Source organism: Mirounga leonina, unplaced genomic scaffold (genome assembly GCF_011800145.1).
Source record: "Mirounga leonina isolate KUSES-001 unplaced genomic scaffold, KU_Mleo_1.0 Mir_94, whole genome shotgun sequence".
Taxonomy (NCBI): Eukaryota; Metazoa; Chordata; class Mammalia; order Carnivora; family Phocidae; genus Mirounga; species Mirounga leonina.
Window position 1 is genome coordinate 21,363,287 of NW_023270855.1, and position 20,333 is coordinate 21,383,619.

General features: G+C 40.9%; 1 protein-coding gene across 4 annotated transcripts in view; it reads left to right on the plus strand.

Annotated features, from left to right (window-relative positions):
• The window catches only part of FOXP1 (forkhead box P1), a 580,801-nt gene that overhangs the window by 351,573 nt on the left and 208,895 nt on the right, over positions 1-20,333 (plus strand). The gene's annotated exons all lie outside the window — the stretch shown is intronic.

Below are 20,333 nucleotides of genomic sequence, written 5' to 3' on the forward strand. Positions count from 1 at the left end.
GGCCGCCGAGCTCGTGCACGTGCAGCAGCAGCAGGTACTGGGGGTGCCGGGGACGGGGGGCCAGCTCTCGCACTCGCCCTTCGCACTCGCACCGCCCCCCCCCCCCCCGGAGTGTTGGGAGGCTCACCTGGCGCACTGGCCGCCTGTCAGCAGCATCCAGCGGCCTGGTGGTGGCCTTCAGAGACTAGTGCCCAAGCCCTTGGGAGTTGAGAGTCTTGGAAGCTCCCCATCCCCGTCTTGGGGAGCAGTTGTTAACAACGAGCTTGAGTGCACCTCTAGACACCCTTCCCAGGCCCCACCGTGGCAGCCCGAAGCTGAACTGTTTGGAATACATTGAATCTTTGGAGAAATGGTTCCCGATGCTTGAGTTAGAAAGTAATAATAATAATCAGGCTTATTGAGCCTGGTGAAGAAAGACACGAAATGAGGGATAATGGATAAAAGGAATAGGGGATGGGAGGGGGAGTAGGTGCATCAGGAGAGTAGAAGCAGACAGTAGGAGCAAACGGGCAGGAGTGGGTATACAGGAGGAGAAGCAACAACCGCACAGGCTTAAGTGTAAGAAATTGCCCCCTGCAACCTGTAGGAACTTCAGGGTGTGGGCCACTGACCTATGTGTCCTGTGTACATATGGCAGCTGATAATGTGGCTAGATCCTCGTAATGCTTTAAATTAGCTCTGTTTGGTGGCTCCCCCAGATGCTTATAAATTCGGACATACTCATTCTCCTTACGTTCTCCGTAGGCATGTCAGTGGGTACCTGTGGGTGACTGATTAAATATTTCCAAATGGTAAAGGTGACCCCGAAATGGTGGTGTGTGGCCCCAGTGTTGAGGAAAATTCAAATAAGTAAGTAGCACCCGCTTGAAGATGGCACTGTTTTTCCAGCCTCTCTTGGAATCAGGAAATAGGATTTATTTTTGTTAAATGATAATGGGTGGGTTTTGTTCCATTTTAGTCCTTGATTCATTTACTTAATGTGTAGTTATGGTGCCATTTCAGAAAGGTGAAAAAAGAATGATGCATCTTCGGGCCTTTCTGAAAGAAACAGAAATCGTTGAGGGTTGAGGAGGATGAAGGCTAACCTTTTCTCAAACCATTTTCTTGGAAACCGTTATCAGAGAAGTAAAGGGAATCCCTTTTTGTATGAGGGTTATAGCCTTTGACAGGCACTGAGCATATTTTATTTTCTTCTTGCTAAGAAGTTTTTTAAAACATGAAGAATCATTGCATCGTTAGTCTGTTAGAAGTTAGTGGAATAGAAAGAAAAGGAAACTAGCAGACGTGCTCAGGTCTCACTGCAAAGCGCTTCATCTAAGTGACGTGGTATGGTCTCTCTCCCTGGCCGCCCAGACCCTTCTGTGCCTGCACCTCGGGCATCACATCAGCTGGAATTGATGATGTATGTCGTGTGGAAGGTTGTGCACTTAAATGAGTGCAAATGGCCAAATTCTAACCGCCGAGGTGGTTAGCAAAACATATCCTCAAATGGTAGGAAGGTATCCATGTGTGCGTGCATCGTTCATGTGGTGGTGTTCTCAGGTACTTATGGTTATATTGAGAACGGGCAGTTGCTGTTTCGGAGTGCTGTGTTCTGTGTCCTTACCCTACAGAGACCAAGATCCGCTGGTTCCTTATGGAGCAGGTGAGGTGTGGTGCTCTTGACCTGTGGGGTGAGTACCCCACATGCTTAGTACTTAAGGTACATTAATTAAATAAATGGGAAATTCACTTCTTTAGAGTTTTCTATGAAGAACTGAAGATCATTTACCATCTTAAAGTAGTAAATCAGCCAAAGTCTTTACATATATACCGTCAACACACACGCATACACACCCCTACACCAATAACAGCAACAACACATTGCCTCATAGGAGACAGTTAGGAAAGTGCATTATTTTTTAACAGCATCTTCCTTAAAAAGCATCAGTAACAAAATTAGCACATCTCCCCCCTTTATCTTGGCTGCGACCACTTTGGAAAACATGCTGTTATGTGTTATGGATGTCAGTACCTTTTTGATTGTACTTCAAAACTCATTTTAAATACTTTTTATAACAATTTTATTTTTATTTGCTATTGATATGACTTAGGAAGAGAGAGTAGCTGGATTTATCACTGTGGCTAAAACCCCACATACATTATGCTTGGCAGGCCTTTTCGATCTTGTAAAATAAAATACAGCTGTTTGCCCCTTGAAGTATAGATGTGGCTCTTCACAGGTTGTTGGAGGACAAGAAAATCTGTAGATGGATTGAAGGGGAAAAAAAACTAAGGGATTGAAAAAGTTTTGCAGGACTAGAGTGAACCTAGTTTCCTTCTGGACCGAAAACTGCAACAGTTAAGCGCTTTGGAGAAATGCGAGGGTCAACGTGATGGACTTGGGTTGTTTTCGTCATTTTTATTCTACAGGTTTTTACTTGAAGTGAGAATACCAGCAGTGAGAAAATCACAGCCATGCTGAATTCATTACTGCGGTAGTCACACAAAACCACGGATAAAATTTCAATAACTGCAGGCCACAGTTGAGTAAACAGTTGCACTGAAATTTAATTCCTGTTGACTTTTCCCCCATTCCTCGCCAGGGGCACATTCTGATTCTGTAGTACAAAGACAACAGGGGTTACAGCTTTGATTAATGTAGGACAGTGGAAGAGAATTAGAACTGTAAAATATGTTAGAAGTCCATGGAACAAAAAGATGTGGCTTAAAAGGGCTTGGTATAAAAATGAGTTAATTATGCTGTGTGTAACACTGAATGTTATAGGATTTTCCAGTTGCACCAGTGCACTCGTTGACGATATAGGGAGAATTTTTGCCTAGTGCTAGGACTCTTAAAATAAATGCAAGCCTTTCCATGTTTGATTCTTATTACCAAAGATAATTACAAATGATAGCAAGTGCCCTTTCAGAATGGAGAGCTTTCACAAAGATTAGCTGTGGAATGAGTGACTTCTATGCTGGGACTGGTCTGTAGGTTGGCTAAATTAGGTCTAAGAAGAATTGTTAAAAAAAGAAAAAAAAAGAATTACATAGGTGACAACCTAGAAAAATAGGGGGAATCTGGCTTTTCCATCTTCTCTTGAAAAATCAGAAGATCTGGTAACCCTAGACCAATATTCCTACGAGGACAACAGTTGTTAAGGGATGGATTGCTCGTGAAGTCAGGGAGCCCGCCGCCCTCCAGGCTGCCCTAGCTCCCACCGAGCAGCATCGCTCATTTGTGGCCCTCTAGGCAGGGGGGTTGGTAGTTCTGCAAGATGCCATCATCACTCAGAAGCCATCACCAAGGAGAGGTGCTGCCAGTAGCTGGAGGAGCCCGCCAACACACTCCCCAACTGTCTTCCTTCCTCAAAATGAAATGTATTATCTCTGTAATGTCTCAAGTCTACTTATAGCTGGGCCATGAAACTATTATAACAATAGTTTCCTAATAATATAATTTGATAGAGTTTCTGAACATTTCTTTTAGCCACTGGGTAATTCTTTACCCGATACCATAACTGCTTTTTATTTCCTATTATGCCTGCCCCATTTCTGGGTCTGTAAAAGTTCTGTATTGGATATGCACTTCTCCATTATGAAACTCAGCAACAAATACTATTACCAATTACTGAAGTTTTTTTTCCTAAAGAAAGGATTTTAAAATGTCCAGAGCAATTTCATAAACTGTGTGGATTAATGCATTTTAAAAGTCTTGAATTTTAGAAAGCAGAATTTTATTTCCATATTGCTGCAAATGAGAGCTTTTTCAGATAAGCATATTACATAGAGCATAATGTTTAGAAGTTTCTCCATATACAGCATATGCTGTCAGGTCAATTAACAGAATGCATACTAGAAAATGTTTATTCAATAAAAATGAATAGCTGTTAAATAAAACAGCTATTTCTTAACAACATTCCATTTAATGATGGGGTTTTTTTTTTGGGTACCACCTGGCAGTTTTATTGTCTGCAAATCAGTATAGAGAGGGCTTTGGTTGCTGTGGTTTTGAGGTGTGGCTATTGTTTTATATGAGGAGGGCAGTGTAGAGGTAGTCTGTGAGAAAGACATTAAAAAAAAAAGATACATTATATACGGGATTTGAATATGGATTATTTAGAGAGTGTGGATAAGTGAAGTGTTTGTTTCATTTTTTGACAATGGTTCTTTGACATTTGGTTTAAGGTGTTGAACCTTTTGGCCCAAAAGTTACCTATCAACCATCAACACATGTCTATGTACATGTTTCCCATTAATAATGTAAAAGAAAGAGAGGAAAACATTGAATGAGTCCTGAAGAGTTAAGAGAGGTAGGAAGGATAAGTAGCTTCTGAAACATCATGAGAGGCAAGAAGAGGGATTCATTGGGTTGCATTTCGCCAATAAGCTATTAAAGGAGGTGAGAGATGAGTCACTGCCCAGGACTAGAGAAGCTCAGAGAGACAGGAGGAGTGGGAGGGTGCTCAAGAAGGAAATCTGGCTGTGTATATTCCCCGAGGATGTAGAAAATACGCTATCAGCGGGGCCTGGGAGAATCACGGGTCTGTATCCTGGGGTCTCCTGAATGTGAGTAACCAAGTGATAACGACCAGAGTGTGAACATGTTAGCATAAACCAATACACAAAAATTGAAGATTCTTCTCTTCATTTTCAAAATGGTGGAATGAATTTCCTCATTTTGTTCTTGTTACCAAAATGACTAGTGGATATCGGGCAAAAGAGAGAGGTTGTCCTGCCAACATTTCCAGCTTGAAGTGCCCCTGTGAAAAACAACGCCTGGAAGAAATCGCTGTGTGTGTTTGGATGGGCAGTGAGCTCCAATGAAAGAGACCATCCCTGTGCGCTTCTCTTTCGTACTTCTGTTCCTTTATGGGAACCATGTTACCATTATTGTGGCCATCCTTTGCCTTGTTCCTCACTCTACAGAGGGAGGCCCAAGTGATTAGGTGTGGATTAGTACAAAGACCAGGTAGCAATGGCCAGTTCGGCCTTACCATTCTTCTCTTTGCTTAAGGTTGCTTTATTAACTTTGTTAGGAGTACCCTCAAGTGGCCTTTTGCCTTGTAGCTACCAGGGACTGTGTCTGAAAGGAAGGTCTTTTGATGCCATTGGAAGGGAAAAGATGGTCAGCATCTCTGTGTCTGAGAAGGAAAGCTTCTGGAAGGCAGTGCAGAAGATCTTAATTTATTGAGTTCTCTCATTGAGGCAGGCTCTATGCTAGGTGCTAGCACCTTCCTTCACTGGTGGGTGAAAACTCAAACTATAATTTTAAAGGACTCACTCTACCAAGATACATTCTTTTTGAACACAAGGTAGAGTTCAAATATAGAAGCTATTGATGATCAAAAATTTGTAGTAAGAATCGGTGCCATCAAAATGTTAGCAAAAACCATGCAAACAAATTGAGAAAAAAGTGAGAGAGGAATTCGGGTAATTGTGACAAAGAAAAGCAGCCATAACAATAACAAGAGTCCCACTTTTTCTCAATTCCTTTTGTGGCTCTTTCTGGAAAAGGCATCCTTCACCCTGAACGCTGGAGCTAGTTCTTTACTCTGTGAGTTTGGACCTCCTTGTCATCAAAATATTGTCAGAGATTTAGGTAACTTGTGATGTGAGCCTTATATGAAATCCTTTCAAGTTTTGATTACCAAACAGTTGTGTGTCATTACATTCTCTGTTGAAAGGTAAGATGGCATGAGAAACAACAACAGAAAAAGAGCCAAGTACATAGAAAGCTAGATGCCACATTTCACCATGAGTGAAGTGTACCCTCAGCTTTAAGTAAAAGTGTCCCTACTCTGAGAAGGCAATTTTAAGCCCTGACCTGTGAGCTGCAAATAATAATAATAATAATATTAATAATAATAATAAATACCCCCTCTTGTCTAATCAGAAATCTCTTTTTGAACTTTCAGGAGGTATGACTTTAATGGTAATTTGTTGACAGATTAGCTTCACTGATTGCAGAGAGTTTGTTTTGCAAAACTGGCCGGCTCCTATCTGTTCTCTGAAGGCAAGGAACCTACTTTGCTCTTTTGCAACTGCTTGCGTTTATTGACAAGTAGTGCTGAGCACGCAGAATTGGTATGTTTGTGTAATGTAAACCTATATAGCTCGACTGATGGAGTCGAGTGTGCTTTTAGGTAGTGCATAGATTACTTGATAAAAAGGGTTACAAGGTGACTGCTTTTATGACAAAGTAGAATGGCAATATAAATGCAAGTGGTAGATGGAGCAACAAAAGGGAAGTTTATATAGGGAATTGAACCCCGTATTAGAAAGTTTCTTTTCATCACTTGGTCTTTGAACTCAAATCTATTGTAATTATGAAGTGTTACTTGTAACATTCCAGAGGCCCTTTGCTAAATACTGTGTTTGATTTGGTTCAGAGAAATACAACCACATTTTTTTTTTTTTTTTCCCTCACACAAGAAAATGTGATGAAGAGAGTTTCACATACTGGCCTGGTCTCAGCTTTGTTCCAAGTGAGCTAATAAATGTGCTACACTGGAAACTACGTATTAACTTTGTTTCTTCGCTTTGGAGTTCTTGAAATGCATTTATTCATTTGTTAAATATTCTTTCATGTAACTAAGACGTGTGCACTGCCTGTGTGTAAGGAAATGTGCATGGTAGGGTAATTAATTTGGAGTTTATTTGACTGGAGCCTGAAGAGCCTGAAGAGCCGGGATGAGAGCAGGGGAAGGTGGTTCAAAGGTTACCTGGGTTCAGCTTGTTGGAGGCTTGGGTTTCTAAGCCAGGGGAGGTTTCTAGGCAGAGAAGAAAGGCCATTCAAGAGGAGTGGTACTGAAGGTAAATTAGAAGGTTGGACCTGGCCTGGCTTAGAAGGAAAGAGATCTTTGAAAGATTAATAGCAGTGACAAGGCTCTTGCAGTAGGTTCTGAATTCAGTAATTGGCCTCTAACTCCTGCTTCATTTAATTGAGGACTTGCTTTTGTTGACCACCTTTACCCCCTTGCTCCCTGCATTTCTCCTCCTACATTTGAATACCAAAAGACTGTTTAAAAAAAAAAACGACATCCTCTTACATCACGAAAACTCACTCTTTTGATTGTATGTTTCTTCAGATTAAAATTATCAAGTATTTTCCCTTTAGCCTTTGCCAGTTACTAATGAGTATATCTTCCAAAAGTCACGTGGGAAATGCTGATAAAACTGCCTTGTGTTCCTATTGATCATGGAATGGACTTAATCTCTTTTAGAGAACAAAACTACGAAGTTAGATCTTTGATAAAGTCCGTTTCATATTGACGCAAGTTTCTTAGAATGAATTTTTTTTTTTTTTTAGGGTGAAAGGGGGTGCGTGTTGTGTTTCTTTTGTTGGAAAAATATGTTGTGTAATTATTAAACAGTGGTGCTATTGGCAGACTCATTGACAAGGTATAGATTAAACTGCTTAGGGATGTCAAGGCCTTGTTTGTGTGTTTGAGTTGAGTCCTGCATAGAGGCAGATGGAGGGAAAGCAGCTCTGTTCTCTTTAATCCCTCTGGAGAGAACATTTTCCAGGATCTTCTGCGTAAGAGGGGTAGGATTTTTTTAAAGGTGGTAACCCTAAGGTTCTCCTTGACTTAACTCTTTCATCCCTATTTTTAGACTGCTCCTTTTTGACTGTACTCCAAATAAAATTAACGTCCTGATGCAGATCCGTCTTCAGCAAAGTTTCTGAAAGTAGACCCTTTGTCACACAATATATCATCCACACAAGCACAAGGAATTGTCAGTGTCACGGTTGCTTGTCAAAAGAGGCAAAGTATCAGCTGATCCGAAATCCGTGTTTTTATCACTGTACCTTCTCTCATTCCGAACTCCCCTGTCTCCACATTGAAGGGAAGGTGACATGATGTCTTCTTAGTCATTCAAATCCAATAACTTTTAATCTGAAGGTTAAGTAGTGAGATATAAACTAAGAGATGATAATATCAATTTTATGTTCACTGAAGGGCACAATATACCTCTTTCTAGTAGAGGGAAAATTGCGCGTAAAATGTCTTTTGCTTTTCAACAGCAGAGCCATGTGTCTCAGAGCCAAAGGAAGAAAGAGTTTTGGAAAAATTTAATAAAATAATATGTAACATCCTAAAACAGGGCAGAAGTGGCCTTTTATTATTATAATTATTAAGTATTAATTTTTCAAGGTTGCATGGTAAGCCGTAGTTCCATTTTTATAGCCTCTTGTATTGACTCTTGTTATCTTCCCTATGAACTCAACAACCTTTTACAAGGTTAAATACTGGGAGAGAATGACATAATGCTCATTCTTTCCTGACTATTTTTGATCCTAATGTGTATGATAAATAATTCTGTGATAATATTGCTTACCTTGCCTCATTTTTTTCGTCCTACTCATGATATTTCCATTTCAACTCAGTAGGCATTCACCATCCAAAAGTAGTAAGTGAAAATGCCTTTACGTGCATTTTTATAATGATACTCTGATTATCTCATTGGATATACACTTGTCTTCCCAATTCAAAGTTTGTGCTGTGTATTATATGCCTATGCTGTGCACATTTATCTAAAGACTGTGTCATTAATGTGTTTACAGAAGGAAAAGCATCATGCGTAAGCTGAGGATGTGATATTCACAATTAGAATTGTCACGATTATGTTCCGGAAATATTTTAAACTTGTCTCAACCATTTGTTCAGTCCCTTGACTGGGCGGGTTCTAGGTACAAAGCGTTGTGTTAAACCTGCAGACTCTACGAGGGATTGGTGAACTAAGCCAGAGGGCCTATCTGGCTAAATCTGGCCCACCACCTATTTTTTTTTTTAAAGAAAGGTTTTATTGACATTTATTGAGTACTGTGATATTTTATTTCTTTGCAACGTGTTATCTCATTTAATTCTCATAATGACCCAGTGAGGTAGATAATAATCATTTAAGGATCTCAAGTAAGAAGAAGGAAAGAGCTAGAAGGAGTCAAGAGGGGTTGGGGGAAGACTCAGCAGCATTGGAGTTCCTGGATCCACTTGTTCTTGCCTTTTGGTTCTTACCTGCCTGTTTTGTGATGTGTTTCCTCAACCCTTTCTTGAATTCTGTGAGTTAATAGATTCCCTTCTTGGACTGGGGAAAAAAAAAAAAAAGGTTTTATTGAAACACCACCATCCCCCTGTTGGATGTTGTCTAGAGCTGCCGTCCTCCTGAATTAGTAAATGGCAGATGTGGCAAGGCTTGCCTTCTAGAACCTTCTCCTCTTACTTTATAGAAAGTAACAAAACTGCAGGATCATTCCTTATTTTTTTTCCTAAATTATCCCTCAAGAAATACATATATCACAGTTTGAGACTTTGTCTTACATTTTCCAGGGTGGTAAAGTCACTTGTTGGTGTCATCCTACCTGCAGAGTTCCTTTCTAATCTTTTAACTGAATGCATTTCACAAATTAAATGTTTTGGCATTATTGGTGGTTAGAGGAATAATCAGCCAGCCCACTAAGGAAATGGAAGTTGGACACTGAGTCACTCAAAGAGCAGATGTTCTTCCCCATGGTTCTCTTACCAAAGAAAATTAACATAAAAATGAGCGTATCTTAGGTTCACAGTCCCATGGTTGGCTAGAAGATATGAAGAAACACCCTTAACATCTCCCTGAATTCATAAAACTTAGAATCTAATCGTAGTGGAACAAAACATAAACATATGCATTAAATATCAATAAAAATCTCAAAGCAAAATGAAGACAAGCTGTAGAAGATACGCATATGACTAATTAACAGATGAATGACTTAAGCAATACATCTTCAGTAATCCAGAGAGGAAGAGTTTATTTGTGCCTATGCTGGTGGGATTTTTGAAGACTGGTACAACTTGGGAAATAGTTAACTCAGCACATGCACACCAGCTGATTTAATTTAACCCTTTCAATCAGGGGAGAGTGGACGGAAGATGTATACTGAACTGTATGGGTGCGGTTTATGACCTCCGTGCCCAAGAAGTGTATCTTTGCCACTTTGCCATTTTTTTAAAGATTTTATTTATTTGAGAGAGAGAATGAGAGAGAGAGAGCATGAGAGGGGGGAGGGTCAGAGGGAGGAGCAGACTCCCCGCTGAGCAGGGAGCCCGATGCGGGACTCCATCCCGGGACTCCAGGATCATGACCTGAGCCGAAGGCAATTGCCCAACCAACTGAGCCACTCAGGCGCCCGCCACTTTGCCATTTTTAATTTTGGGATAAGCAAGGGGGATTTCCACTGTGGAACGACTAGGGGTAAATGGTAAGTAGAAGTCTTTCTATGCCAGACGCCAGCATCTGAGTTTATTGGTCTCCAGGAAATGGTGTGGGGCCTGTCTGTTTACACAGACCATTGCCTGAGTCGAGTGTCTGATCTCCACAGAGATTAGATGGGGACTGACAAGGCTGGTCATTTGGTTGGTGGTGTCCATATTTTACATACTTTTAATATCGAGTTTTAACCAAATCACCTCTATTTGTCATAGAGCTAGAACAACTGAAATCCTAATGCCTAATTTTAAAATAGTTGTGATATTTGAAGGTATTCGTTCAATCCAGCTATTTATGAACTGTATTTGAAGGTATTCGTTCAATCCAGCTATTTATGAACTGTCTTTCCTAGAAGCGCATGGCCTTTTATTTTCTCCCCTCTGCCTTTCTTCTTTGTTTTCTTACATTCTTATTTGTTTCTGGTTGTAAGCTTGTTACCAGATGACTTATCATGACATCTCACAGTTAGTGAGCTTCTCTTTAGCCTTCCTGGTGGGAGGGTTTCTCTGGCACAGGACATGTCTTTAATTTCATCATGCGTACATTTTGCAGGTTTATAGTTCCTCTTTTGTGAATCCGATGAAAGCCCAGAATCTTGTGCTCTGAGAAGTGTATGTTTGTATGTGTGCTTGTATCATTTTGCAGTGAGTTTCATGTGCATCATGCCCCAGCCTCCTACCCTGCAATTAAAACACTATGCAGTCCATACTGCATGTTAATTAGATTTGCTTGCTGGTTCAGTGTTTTGACAAATGTTCCTAGATTTTTCTGTGTTTAATTAATGTTAAGTATATTAGTAACCTATCTTTAATTTGGAAAAGGTTTCCTCTTCTGGCTCTAAATGCTTACCAATGTGTCCCTGGAATTCGTTCTTGGATATCTTAGATGTAGCACTTATAAATGCCAGCTCCGAAGAAAACTCTGGAAAGTAAGGTCATATAAAGCACTCTGCACGGGTTCGAAGAGGCTTTTTATATCTATTCGAACACAATCACCAGCTTCACACACTACTTGAAAGATCTTTGGCTAAATCAGCAAAGGTTACAGTAAATGCTACGTATACCGCTGGGGCTCCCTTTCGTGGTTGATGGGAGTGTAAGTTAGAGTAGCCCATTCTGGGGTCAGTGTGGCATGGGGTGTCAAGAGGCTTAAGACCATCATAGCCTTTGATTCAGGGGTACACTTTTACTGAGAGGTTGTATGGCATTCTGCAGTGGTTCTGACTTATACATGTATTGGAATCATTTGGAGGGCATCTTAAAACATATTGCTAAACCCACCCTGGGAGCACTTTATTCTGTAGATCTGGGGTGAGGTCCAAGAATTTGCATTTTTGATGCTCTTAACTCATTCTCTGCTGCCAGTTGGAGGATCACCGTCTGATAACCACTCAAAAGGGCAGGGCACCTGAAAGCATGGACAGTGGAACTAGCCTGTTTCCTTGTCTTATGGACGTCCTTGAGTATCGTACTGACAGTCGTATACAGATGTACTTAGTTGGCTACCCAGTGCATGATATTTCCCCTAGAGACTCATCTCACTGCTCTGGGACTAGAAAATGCAGGAGAAACGTTTCATTCGAGGCATTTTGGAATCCTACTGACAAGAGTTCAAAACCCACCTCTAGTACTTACTGAATGAAGTAAATGAGTTTTGCCAGTCTCTCTGAACCTTACTTTTCTTGTCTGTAGAATGGGGCAATAGAGATAACTTCTGGAGCAGAGTTATGTGACAAATACATTGAATAATAGACCTTAGGCCTTAGCACACTAGTCAAGCCTTTAAAATAATAGTGCTCTTGACAGTATTATTTTGTTTGCTCAGCACCTTTTGAAGACAGGGAAAAGGCGGTGCTGAAATCTTAGGGACCCAAAGGCAGAGGCCAGGAAGGGAACCAACTTGTTTCTCAGGGCTCTTCCATTCTTTAGCATACTCCACCCAATTTATATTCAAATGCGATCACCTTAGAGCAGTGTAGAAATTCGTGTTAGAGACCTCCAAGGAGAGCCCTCATCTGTGAATTCCAGAGTTCCTGTGTCTTCCCTCATTGAGATAATTAATTGAAATAAGGGCACAGTCCTGTTTGACAGTCACACTCTTCATTTAGAAACTGACCTCTATAGGAAGACTACAGAGAATCCGTTCTTGTAGGCAATTAGTGCCCCAATTTACCATTTTAGAAAAGAAAACATATTATCTTAATAAATACAGAATTTCTCCTCCATACCTACTAGCAACATTACTGAAGGGGCCCTGCCACAAATGTTTTAAATTTAGAGGCAGAGCTAAGGACACAGTTTGCCTCCAGAATCTGAATTGAATCAGGGTTTTATTTCAGATAAAATCTTTGGGGCTCATAACTTAAAAAACACAACTTTTACTGGCATTACGCAATTTGCCACGGGTCATTTAGCGAAATGTTTGTATATGTAAGCCCAGGTTCTTCTTTTAAGAAAAAGGAGCGGTGGAGGGCGGGGATTGGATTTTGCTAAAATCCAGGTGGCGTTTCAGTTTATATTTAATTTTAATTGGAAATCAAATACAGGCAAGGGAGAAAAAACCTACCATGTTTTCTTTACTAAGAGTATCCATTGGGGAGGGGAAGGACACTGCCAGCCAAATTTTAAGAAGCAGCTTTTTTATTGGCATGTCTGTTTTTTTTTTTTTTTTTTTTCTGGCTAAATTCTTGTGCCTGCATTTTCTTTTTTAACATCTAAGTTTTTACACATGGCAATGATTTTTATGTCTCAAGGCTCCTTGCTGCCCTCCTTCTGTAATTTCTATGGGATTCGTACCTGGAACCGGGATAGCAAATAATTACATACTGCATCTAACCAATAGCTTCCCTAGGCTGTTGTCTGGCAAACCCCCTTGTTAGGTCTCCAATCTGAGATAATATTTGATTCCTGTGGCCCATCCTGTTTCTAGAAGGCTGGGGAAGTTTCTGAAGAATGAAGAACGGGAGGAAAAAAAAAAAAAAGGTTTTTTTTTTGTTTTTTTTTTAAAGCCAGAATTTTAGGAGGTCCTCTCATTTGTGAGTCTAACTAGCTATAGGTGCATTTTGTGAAACTCCCATAAAATATTGGCAGAGTGACTGTGGCACAATTAGGGAATGGCTGCTGAATGTGCTGGCAGAGGTGCCGAGACAGTCACTTAACTCTGCCAGTGCCTACAAAATACCCCAGTGTGCCAGAGCTGAGAGTGAAATCCTCAGTGTTGGCTCTGCAGAAGGCTTGGGTGTAATTCAGATGTTTTCAATTGAAAATGGATACCAAATAATTTCGAATTTTCTACTGCACAATTAATTACACGTTCATTGTAGCAAAATTAGAAGATGCGTCTGGGAAAGCAGAGGAAGAAGAAACTGTACCGCCCGCAGTCTCCATTTACAGAGGTACCAACTGTGCACCTTTTGGTGACTGACTGTCCTTTCACTATTTTTTTTTTTTAAGTCATTCCTTCACATTTTTACATATCCCTTTTCCCGTTCCCACTGTGGAACTTTATAGTTAAAAGAAATAGCTAGCAGTAATGTTATCAGTGGGAATTGTTAGGGCTAAGTTTCATATGTGATGGTTCACTTTTTCATCTTAATTTTATATTTAGTGTTTATAGCTTTAGGGGAAAATTCATGTTCTTAGTTTCATGTTTCAGATTTTATGGTCTAATTAATGCTGTTTTCCCAACTTTCCCCCCTTCACCTTCTCCCAGATTCACCAGCTGATTCGGGATTTGGGCACATTGCTTAAAAATTGTTTTTAGGAGGAAACTTTCAACATGGTATGATGATAGCCCGCCCATTTTCAATAAATAAGTGCATTCTTTCCTTTTATCAAAAATCTAAACATCCCTATTGTCCCACATTTTTTTTTGGTTTGAAATTATAGTTGATCCTTGAACAATGTGGGGGTTAGGGGCACCCACCCCTTGCACAGTTGCAAATCTACATATAACTTTTGAGTCCCCCTGCAAAACTTAACTACTTTATAGCCAACTGTTGACCAGAAGCTTTACTGATAACATAAATATAGCCGATTAACACATATTTTACATGATATATATATCATATAGTGAATTCTCACAATAAAGTTAGCTAGAAAAAAGAAAATGTTAAGAAAATCACAAGGAAGAGAAAATACATGTATAGGACTTTACTGTATTATATTGGGAAAAAAAAAATCCAATGGAAGTGGACCAGTGCAGTTCAAACCTGTGTTGTTCAAGAGTCAGGTGTACTCCTATCAGTAATAGTAATGGTAGGAGAAGTAGTGGGAATATCAATAGTAGAATTTATTGAAAGCTCCTTTCTTCCAGCTTTGGGCTTTGTACCTGTATTAGTGCAATTTGTTCTCGTAAGCACACTGTGAGCTAGGTACTCTTAAAATTCCTACTCTTCACAGGAAGAAACTTCCTTAGCTGCCCACGTTCACACAGCTTACGGCTAGACAAGTCCAGCTTCTAAGCCACATCTGCCGGGTCCCGCCATCTGAGCTCCTCACCCCAGCATGGCACCTCTCCCCTTGTGTTCATTGTGCTGGGTATCAGGGGATCGGGTCCTGTTACAAGGATTGCTCCCATTTCCCTTGGCCTCCTGCCCCATTGGGAACACCCTAAAATGTTGTCTCATTCAGATCTCTCTCCTTTCAACCCATCTTTTCTTGCTGCGTCCAGTAAGAAAATGCCAAATATTCCTCTAGACAGAGCTTTTCCATTTTCACCCTCTCCTGTTTTCACAGTGAGCCCTTCCTTTCTGCCCATGCCCCCCACTCTTCCTCATAAGCAGCTATGCCTTGATGCTCGGATTCCTTTCTTTGCGTTTCCGAACGAGGGTCCTGCCTCACGCTCGTTGCCTGCATCCTTCTCATGAACACCCAAGCCTGGCATACGCAGGCAGAGGTTAGCATCCTTCCTTCTGTTTCTGAAACACTTTGGAAAGCCTTTGGGTCGCTCCAGAAACGACAGACATTGAGCAGTGCTTGTGGTGAGGTTTATGGGGTGCGGCGGGCGATACAGCCGGTGTATAGGGTTCCGGCACATCTGAACCCTGCCTCCAGTGTGGACGGACCGCTTTTCAGATCGCTGTCTCCTTCACGAGTCAGGGACATGGAAGTGCTGGCTTTGAAGACTTGGGAAATCTGGGTTTATTAATAAGTCTGCATAGTCAGCTGCAAGCTGCGATGGTTGCAGTCAGTGTTTTATGGACAACTTAAAAGCGGCCATTTTGGGTCGGACACGTTTTTCTCTTTATGGCTCTTGTGTTTGGGTACATGCGGCTGGAAGACCTAAAACTTGCAGACTTTGTCCAGGTGCCCCAAACAACTGTCACAGACTGATGGGCTAGGGAAATACCTTCTGTGTTTTCTTAGTATTACATGACAGGCTCGACCCTTTTCCCAACCTACAAAAATGTATTTGGATAAAATATTTCTGGTACTTTGTATTTCTTGAGGCAATTATTCACTCGGCTTCACTGATTAATGAGTTAGTCCTTTTGAAGTCACCACAGTTGTTTTCGTTGTTTTAATATCTAAAAGAGTGGATTATTTTGCTGTAAGAGTGATTAGCTCTGTTGACAAAATGTCCTCTGCTCCCTGAGTGGTATTTTGTGTTAATGTTTCCGTGGCCCACCTGCTTTGCTCACATCCAGCACCACTCCAGTCAACAAAGAACAATCGCTTAGCACAATAAATAAAAGATAGTACTCACGAAGGATGTGCGATAGGACTTATGGTAGGAGTTTTAAAGATTCATAACCTATAAGTCAAACTATGTACATTTACCCAGCGACAAAGCATATGTTTGTTTCCAGTTTGGGAAATCATCGTAACTTGCGTGGCTTATTTTGTGAAGATGGCCGATAATGCCCAGTCCTTGCTTTAACAAACATTATTAAATCAGCTAACTTGCTTGTTGGTCACTGTTCTGGATCAATACAAAAGCCCAGATACCAGGCTGCAGTGGATCTTTCTTGGTCTGTCTTTATCTCCGTCTCACCTTTAAAAACAAACTGACAGGTCTGCTTTTGGCAAGAATGGTGGAGTAGGCTGAAGCAGTTTTATTGAAAGAAAAGTCATAATTTGAACATCTCCCACTTTGGGGTTGCCGTTTGAGAGGAAAAGGACCTCAGTTCTTCGAAGATGTCACCATGGCCACATCTGTGTTGTCATTTCAAGAAAGAAACACACGGGCTGGAGAAGAAAATTGGGCTCTGTCACTTCCCAGTACAAGGGGCAGAAGTGCATGCACATCTCTGGGTGGCTGGGATGGTCGCACCTCAAACTGCTTTACAAGTCCAGAGTAGGTCCTGTTCTGCCCAGTCTCCTTGTAGACTCTCTCCTCCTCTCCAGAAGGATTCACAGAACCTTGATCTCTCTATTAATTCATTGTAATGTGCAAGTAGAGCATTCCTTCTACCACTCCCTGTAGGTGCTGAACTCTTTCAGAATCTATACCTCCTGTAGGAATGATAAAAGTGACTTCATTTTGTCCCTCTAACACGTATTTATTCTCACTCCTGAGAGTGAGATTGTGCCTGTTCTCACTCCTGTGTCCTCCATTCTCCTTCATCCTCCACTCCTTACCCCAAATATATAATGTGTGTGTTCGCTTTTCTTTATCTCTATAGTCATAGAATTTTTAAAATTCCTTAGATGAATCCATCCTCACATTTTATGGATGAAGAAACTAAGCTCAGACAAAATAAAGGCTTTGTCCTTTGATTCACTTTTGCATGGACGCCCCTGATGTGTTTAGAAACAATCTTGTGTAGTATGATGTGGGCCCTTCCATGATCTGTCAGGATGGATGAAATCAGAAACTTCATTCCCGTGGTTACCAACATCATCAAGAACCATGTTCAATATATAGGGTATAGCTGGGTGACTGTGTGTGTGTATATGTACATCCATTTTCAAATTTTGTTATTGATTATTGGGAAGTGGTTATTTTTCTTCACTCTTCCTTTTGGAGCAGGAATCAGCTAACTTTACATTTAGATTGACTTGAAACACTAAATTTTGTTGGCTTTGGAGGCTATTCTGTCCCTCTCACAAATGCTCTGCGTGAAAGCAGCCATAGATAATACATAAATGGACATGGCTGTGTTCCAATAAAACTTTATTTACAGAAACAGGTAGCAGGCTGGATTTGGTCCACTGGCAGTAGTTTACTGTCCTAGAGAAGATGCAGAGATGGTGACTGAGGGAAATTGTTCTGTGTAGCAGGTGGTAAAGTTCCTCTGCTAGTCATACCATGCCTTACGATTGATGACTATTTTTTCACTTCCTTCTTAAGAAGAAAAAACGGTTTCATCCTTCCTACCACGGTTTGTTTCCCAATTCCCATTCCTTAAAGCCTCATTTACTGTGGTTATCCTGTATAAGCCCACATTTTCTCGAATGCTCATAGGAAAGCAGCTGAGACTTCCCAGAATACGCCCGCAGTCCCTCGTAAGATGACTTCAAACCTCATCTTCTCATCTTATTGTTACTAGACTTGCCAGAGGTAACCTCTGTAAATCCTTCCTGGACATTCCTTGTCATCGTGAACTGGCCTGTTATCACCTGTATCCCCATGGTCATCTTACCTTTCAGTGAATTTCTACCGGGAATGTGTAGCACCTTGACTTTGAGTCAGGCTTTGTCCATCTCCTGGGTGGAATGCACTAATAGGGTAACAGCTAGCGTGCTGTGTCAAAAGATCTTCTATGCTTGCACTGTTAAGTAAGTCAGGTTGGGTGGGTGGTGGGGGTGAAGAAAAGGCAGGATGGAGACTTTGGGGTTGAGAGAGCAAAGTGGAAGCGCCTTCCTGCCTGATTATTCCTATCAAACGGTGTTAAGTTCTGGGAAATCTTTAGGGGTAGTGACTCATATTCTTAGGCAATGGAGGAGAAACTCCTATCATGGTAGGAAAAAAAAGAAAAAGGCTGACCCCTGGATCAAAAGGAAGAAAGAAGTGACCTCTCAAGTTTGGAAAATGCAACGGCTCTGTAGATACGATCCTCGAACATTGATGCGGGTTATCAGCCAGGCTGGGTTGGAGTCTTGCTGTGATTTGCAGCAAGTCCCTGACTCTTTGAGCCTCTGGAAACTAGTTCATTTCAAAGGTTCCTTCTGCTTCTAAAATTGCATGCTGTTTCTTTTCTCATTAATTTCTGATTAAATTAGAAATTAGGCTCTGTTTTACATATTCAGTGCTTTGGTGATTTTGGGGAAGTGTAGTCCCTAACAATCACCAATAGGCACTCCAGATCTTTAAAACATGAAATTCCAAGCAAGCATGTCTTTTAAAACACCAACAGTGAGTCAAAAGGGAAGAAGGAAGTTAGAGGAAATCCTGGTTTTGAAAACAGAACCAGTGAATGAATTGGGGTGCAAAACTCCTTGAAGATTCTCCATGCCCTGCCACCTAGTAGCCCTGTGACCTCAGGCAGTCCCTTAGTCTCAGTTTCTTTATCGGTAAGATCAAGATAATAATGACTGTCATGCATACCTGAGAGGGGCATTAGGGGAAGCAAATGAGGTATTGAAGGTCAGAAGGCTCTGTAAGCAGCAAAACATATGAGTAGAAGGTGTCTTCATTATTGAGATGTGGTTTTCATTTGCATTACCTTCTTGTAGACCCTCACATGTTCCCAGACATCATGCATTCCCTTGGGGATGCTCATGCTCTATGACTGTGGGGTTTGGGGCTCTCGGGTTTTCCATTTAGTAATTCTACACATAACCAATAGGGATTTAAAAAGCAGGCATACATGTATTTTCCCACTGTTTTAATTTTAATTTTTTTCCTAATGTATCATACTTTCCATTTTAAAACAAAAGGCCCTGTATGTGAATTTTCTTTTATTAAAAAAAAAAAAAAAATGGAGGACTAAGGTAGAGCTTCTGGAAACAAAGGCCGGGTTGTCCATGATTAAGCAGAGGAGGCTTCATGAGATTTGGCAGGAAGAATAACGGGTTGGGTTGTTACTTATCAAAGGAGTATTTGCTGTTGGCCTTAGTATAATAATGTTAATGAGATTATTAGGTGGGGGAGATTTTCAATAAATAATTGATAAGGATTAGGAAATGCCTTTTCTGCAAATAAACTTCAGAGTAATTAATATTCATGGACTCTGTTTGTCAACAGAAAAATGTAAATGAAGAGCCAGTCCTATCACCAGCCACTCGTCCTGAAGGACATCTGTAAGATCAGGGTTAAGGAGGGGGAAAAGCTGGATTCAGAGCCATGGCCCAGACCCCAGCCCTGTGCATGTCAGCACAACTTTCCACGTCTCAGCTAACACATTGTCCAGGCTGGGTCTCCCTCTGCACGAAACCCTGAAATGCAGGTTTCTAATAGATTGTTGGTTGTAAGGTATGAAGGACAGAAGGAGGTAAGAGAGAAGGCAACTGGCTAATGCAAGAGCAGTGTACTGAAAGTCACTTTTATTTCTTATTTATAATCTCCATGCACACTCTGGGTAATAGATGATGCTGTTCATTCAGTCCTTTAACTTCAAAGCAGAGAGAAGGCATGGCTGACAGAGCCGGGAGCGGGGATACAAAGGTACTCACAACAAGAGGAAAAATGCCTGTTTACAGGATTGCATTTGTTAGCACGCTCTCTTCAGATATTGTTCCCCCAGGAATAGCGAGAATATGCGCAGCGCGAACAATGATTTAACATCTGAAAATGGTACTTAAAGAGTTTCTGTCTGGTAGTAATGTGATGAAGGCTTCTGAAGGGAACCTGGGGACTTCATTTCTTCTATTTATCTATATGTCTCTCTGGTTTTAGTCAGAGGTAATTGCATATTTAACCCCTCAAATAGCTTTAACCCTCAAGGTGCCAAGATTTTACCCTGTATGAAATATGTTTTTATCCCAGCAAAGGCAGACTTGGAACTCCCTTGAAAAGAATTATTTAAATTTTGCAAGTGTGTGTGTGTGTGTGTGTGCGCGCGTGTGTATGGATGGATGGATGGATGGATGAAAAGAAATTCTAGCAGCATTTAGGGATTAGATGGAGGGGAAGAAGCATGCCCTACCTCCCTTGTTTGGAAGAAAAGCAGTTAAAATACAAATGTTAAGAAGAATGAAAACTTCAAAGGAATAAGAGAA